This window comes from Pinus tabuliformis, chromosome 3_2 (assembly GCF_031772625.1).
Source record: "Pinus tabuliformis cultivar Carrire ecotype Pingquan chromosome 3_2, CPIR1, whole genome shotgun sequence".
NCBI lineage: Eukaryota > Viridiplantae > Streptophyta > Pinopsida > Pinales > Pinaceae > Pinus > Pinus tabuliformis.
The window spans coordinates 5,907,839-5,913,838 of record NC_142302.1 but is presented as its reverse complement, the minus strand read 5'-3'; the positions used below and the strand labels follow the sequence as shown (position 1 = coordinate 5,913,838).

The window sequence follows — 6,000 nt, the reverse complement described above, 5'->3', positions numbered from 1 at the left end:
CTCTCAACCCTTTTAAAAGAATAATTAGTTTTTGGCCAAGCAATGGGCCTTTGGAAAAATATTGGCCAAAAATAATAGTCTATACAAAATTCTCTTCCGCAACAAATAGATGTCACCCCATAAAATTTGACAACAAAGAGCTAATTAGGGTGGTTATAATTTTTTCTCTCAACCCTTTTAGAAGAATAATTAGTTTTTGGCCAAGCAATGGGCCTTTAGAAAAATATTGGCCAAAAATAATAGTCTATACACTTTGGAAAAATATTGGCCAAAAATAATAGTCTATACAAAATTCTCTTCGGCAACAAATAGATGTCACCCCCATAAAATTTGACAACAAAGAGCTAATTAGGGCGGTTATAAAGAACCATTGAAATTGTCGAGATTCTAGCTAAGGTGATTATTGAGGATCACCGAATGCTAGTTTCTCTGAAACCCTCGATCTTCTCTAAAGTTGCTAGTTTCTCTGAAACCCTCGATCTTCTCTAAAGTTGTTCCGCAATAAACAATAAACCCTCAGGTTGGCAGGATGCACAACTTTGATACCATTGTAATATTTCAGATATAAAATTAGCAGAAAATTGTTTCAAAAATTTAAGTCATAATCTCCATAAACAATTTGCACAAATTGAACTACAAATTTCACAACAAAACAAGAAATGGAATCTGCAACTGAATAATAGACAAAATAATCATGGAGAGGAACTCAACCTTATTTGATTAATATGTAAAATATGAAGATACAAGAACTGGAAATGGCTGAGGTAATGGTCTCAAAATGATCTACAATAATGTCGGATTTGTCCTCCAAAATAGTTAAACTATTGAGTACAACCTGTGAATTCTAAATGAATTCAGCAAGGGGAGAGATGGGTTCTTGCCCAAAGGTTTTCATCTTGGGGCTACTAAGGTAGAGAACCGAATTCTCTAATCCAGGCAAAAAAAAAATGCTCAAATGCAAGATGTCCTCAAATGTTCTTCTCCTCCTCATTTTAAAGGCCCAATAGATAGATCTCCAATCTTCTAAAATTATTTTATTTTATTATGTCCTCAAATGTTCTTCTCCTCCTCATTTTAAAAGCCCAATAGATAGATCTCCAATCTTCTAAAATCTCAAATGTTCTTCTCCTCCTCATTTTAAAGGCCCAATAGATAGATCTCCAATCTTCTAAAATTATTTTATTTTATTATGTCCTCAAATGTTCTTCTCCTCCTCATTTTAAAAGCCCAATAGATAGATCTCCAATCTTCTAAAATTATTTTATTTTATTATTTTATTATTACTCTAGAAGATCCCCCTTGACTTTATCTTAAGTGGATTTTTAATTTTATTTTATTTCACTTAGGTCACTTTTGACATTTTTCCTCCAATTAATTATTTTCTCCTTTTTAATTAAATGATTAATTAAATTTTCCCACCAGGTGTAGCTCAATTGACGATCACATTATTATGAAGTAATATGTAAAGCATGAGATTTAAAGTTCAAATCCCTGTGGGTTAGACATCACCAGGACCGGTGAAACCCTCTACCATAACACTGTGAACACAATGTGGCACATGAAGATTCTTATGGGGAAATTCATAGAGGAGATCGAAACATAAAGCAATCAGTCAAAGCAACTCGACATTCTCCAGAACCGGGAGGAAAGGCTGGAAACCCATTTGCGAACTTTGGCGGATATAGAATGCTGTCGTAATGACCGCACTGACACCATGTCAAAAAAGTTTGATATCTTCTTGCATTATGTTCATCACTTGGACATATAGCAGACCATATCCTCCTCGTCCAGTAGTAGGTAACTCGACCTACTTCTCTAAGGTAGAATCCTTCTCCCAAAGGAAAAGAGACCATATAATTAATATTTCTCCTAGTCGCGGATTCTTCTCGAGGATCTCGGCTCTCTCATAAGCTTGTTTTTCAACACAAGAATGAGATTGCTATGATATAAGAGATCTCCATTAGCCTCCAACTCCACTTCATAAACTGCTACCCCATTCGAAAACCTTCTTGAAATGTTTTTTCTACCCGTACAAAACCATCAACACTCATAAAAGGAGATTGCAGGTAATTTATAATCCTAAGGACGATGGTGAAATTAATGAAGAATCTGTGATTCTCCAGAGTCCTTTTAAACAGGAAATTTCCAACAAACCAATACAAAATTTTCCTATAGATGGAGAAGGGATTTACAGAGATGGTAAGCCAAGGAATACAGTACTTCAGTAGACAAATATTTATGACATCTCAACTCCTTCACTAGATGAGAAGGTGAATGCAAATGTTTTCAATGATCATGTTTAACAAATTGAACATGAGAAATCAGAGTAGTTGGTGAAGTTGAAGGAAACCACGCTTTATCTACTCTATAGCTCTCCATAGCTCTCCATGCAAGTTCATCATGTGAGTTGTCGCTAGGAGAACTTCAACTAATTAATGATCATCACCTGTGCTTATTCATTGTTTCCTACCTGCAAAACCGCACACATTGATTTGGGTAAGCCTTTAGACTCCACTCTTTTGAAAAATCAATTGAAAGGAAGGACAAAAGAAGTAGGATGCTTTACTAGTTATTTCACTTCAAACTGAACAGCTAAACAAAATTGAAAGATACATTAGCTCAGCAACTAAAAGAAAAGAATGTTTTCAAGTTGCAAGCAGCCCCTTTCATAGACAAAGAATGGGCTTGAGAGAAAGGAAATGAAGTTGTGGATTCACATTCAAAGCCAAACATTTAGAAGTCGATGATCTCTATAAAATAGAGAATAAAAGGCTCAAAGGCCAAAGGATGCTATGGACTCAGTTTCAATTGAGTACACTAAAGAAGAGGATGATCTATGAAGTCAAATCCCAAGATGAAGAAAGAACATAGAAGCATGACAGAACTAGTACCATGCAGACTAGAGAGAAGAAATCAATTCAGTCAACCATTGATGATTTGAAGATAAAAGGTAAACGTAGGAAAAAATGCATTAACTAGATATTGGCATGGCACTCACTGAAGTCAAGGCAATAATAGTTAGATAGACTACATGAATCCCTTACTTAAGCAGTGGGGCTTCCAGAGCAAAATGCTCAATGATAAATATAAGAACATTAGGGATCAGAGAACGTTGGAAAAATCAGTTCTAGATGTTGCAAAACTGAAAAGAACCTGCGGTTGATCCAAAGTAGTTCTCATGATGTGATTAATTTTGGACTAATTTTGGACTAGAAACTAGATGAAGTGTTACATCACCAAGTACCATTTTATAAGTGGCTTGATTGTCAGCTCTTGAGATGGTAGTGAAAGATTAGATTACGTCTTCATGGATGGATATCCCAAGCATATATGTAAGCTAGAATTTTCTTAGGAAACAATGTATATGAATGAACTTTTAGTAGTTTCCAGGAAAATGCAGTCGAGGCTTCTTGCATTGGTTTACTACAATGTTTATTATGAAATGAACTAAATATGAAATAACTACATTGAAATTTCTTCACTAGAACAACATAGGTGCAATTACCAAAAACATGAGGCTTCAAGTTTCAAGCATCTAACCACTCGCATAAAGAATGTTTTTTCTTGACCCATGTGGGAGACTTCTCAACTTATTTGGCAGAATGTTTTTTCTTGAACCATGTGGGAGACTTCTCAACTTATTTGGAAACTTGATGAAAGTGGTCACAATGATTCATTTCAACTAAACTTGTCCGGAATTTTGAATCCCTGGGAAAGGTCATCAATAAATGATCGAGTAGGATTAATTCCTTATTTCCTTCGTGAATTGATGTAACGTTATGAAGTGGATCAATTTGTCTTGCCCCGTCTCTAAAGAAATTCGCTTCCTAACATCTTTCAGTATTTTACATGTCAACACTATTTCAGAATAGCATTTCTGTCATTCCATAATATAGATATAATCAAACACCTCTGCAAACAAGTTGCTGGAACCATTGAAGAAAAAGAGAGAAAAATGTATTGAAGAATTAAGTAGATACTTATTAGAGAGGCATAAACTCTACAGAGCTGTTTTGAGCTGACTGAAATTAGATTGCCATGCTACCGACTGTGGGATATTAGTTCAGTTCTGGTGTAGCTATCGCATCCTGCCCCTTTATGAAACTGCTACACATATTTTCATCTAAATCTTGGCCTGAACCATTTCAATGTCATATGAACCTTTTGTAATTGACAATGATTAAATTGGCAATCATTTAGCAATAGTCTCTCTCTTTCATTCTAATATCACAAAAAGGTCCATTAGCTCGTAGAGAGTTATCCATAACTCACCTAGCTCAAGATTTTAAGGAAGAAGCTGCTACTCATCTGTCCAACAAGAGGAAACACTGGGATCTCATGTCTCTGTATATTATTTTAGGTCATTAGAATATGTAGAGCCAATAGAACGAGGGCAACTCATAGTAATTGTTCAAAGCCTGAACTTATCGACTCTGTAATGCATATAGTAAATCAACATTCTGATGCTTGTTCAAAACTTGAATTTGCATAAATAAAAAGAGTTAATATCATGATAAATAAAGCACAAGAATTTTTTTCATTCCATTGATAAAGGAATAAGCTATGTTGCCAGGAAACGTGGGTGCGGGGACGGGGACAGGGACGGCATTTTTGGAAACAGGGTGCGTGGGTTCGTCGGGTAATATCATAATATTAAATTTTAATAATTATATTTTATAAATTATAAATTTATAATTAATAATATATATGAAATTTGAATTTGTATATTTTTCAACTTTAAACAAGAAAACTTTAATGATAATCATTTAAACATGCACATCATTAAACATTCAACATTGACATTAAACATTCAACATTGACATTGAAATTTCAAAATTTATCACCAAAAAACTGTTCTTTTGAATCTTTTCCGTGTAACCATGACACTGTGACAGCTATGTGAGAGAGCTCAAGGCTACTACTAAAACTGAAAATTCAAAATACATACTAGGATAAATGTTAGACTCAACTATTTTGGTGAAACTTGGGACAGATTTTGTCACACACAGGCTTTAAAATAACTATGCAGCTTAGGTTCATTTGCAAGGATGCCTATCAATGAATCAGGCTGTGGTCGTACAGACCCTTCCTCCTACACAGCCAAGGAGTGTTAGCATTTCTGCCTCCTGCTCTAATTTCAAGACAGCATCTCTCCTTATTGAAATTGCTCATTCTGGCTGGAGCTTGAGCTTGTAACTTTGCTTTGAATGTTTAGTCTCTCCCATATAAAAACACAATTTTTTCATAGGAGATTCTTCTCAACCTGATAGTGGTCTAGAATTTTCTTGATGTCTAATCATCCACCTGCCCCATGCATGGTGTGCTCTGTGGTAAATCAATCCCAAAAACAGTGGCAGCCTTACCCTTCCACAAAACACGCTTATCAATGTTTGTTTCCCAATAAAATGCACAGCAGCCATCTGATGGCTTGAGGGATAGTTTGTCTTTGAGTGCGAAGCTCTGCCTGAATATTAATTATCTAAACATAAAACATCTTCGCAGTTTTTAGAGATTACTTGGTGTACAAGTCTGTAGAGACCATATATGATTTAGGCATATTTTCCTAGTTTTAATCTTAACATGATGTTATCAGAATGCTGTGAGAAATTGGCAGATTTTGATACTTAATTTAGCCATTGTCCAAAATAGCCCTTTGCCATTTAACAGCATCAGCTGATTACAGCTTATGGCTGGTCTCAATCCTACTTTCTATTTGACCAAAAATGTCTGAACCTGTATGTGTGCATTTACAGTTTATAATTTGATGGTTATTTGGCTCGGGAATGAATGTTTTATTCCAAATTGATTTACAAGAATTCTTAAAAAACAAGATTTGAAAACTTAAAAAACCGGGTGCGGGTACCCGTGCAACACAGGTTTTGATGGTAAGGACCGTGGAAGAATGTTTCATTCCAAATTGATTTACAAGAATTGATTTAGGGTTTTTTAGGTTTTGTTATAAGTTTTACCTTTGTTATAAGTTATTTTTTAAATTTCAAT

The 6,000-nt window shown here is 34.9% G+C and overlaps 1 long non-coding RNA gene across 1 annotated transcript in view; it reads right to left on the bottom strand.

The window, feature by feature from the left end:
* Window positions 1–2,092: 2,092 nt before the first annotated feature.
* LOC149179540 (uncharacterized) overlaps window positions 2,093–6,000 on the bottom strand; it is a 30,084-nt gene continuing 26,176 nt past the window's right edge. Inside the window, exon 3 of the long non-coding RNA XR_016256848.1 lies at window positions 2,093–2,470. This is a non-coding gene — a long non-coding RNA (uncharacterized LOC149179540). The remainder of the gene's footprint in view (window positions 2,471–6,000) is intronic.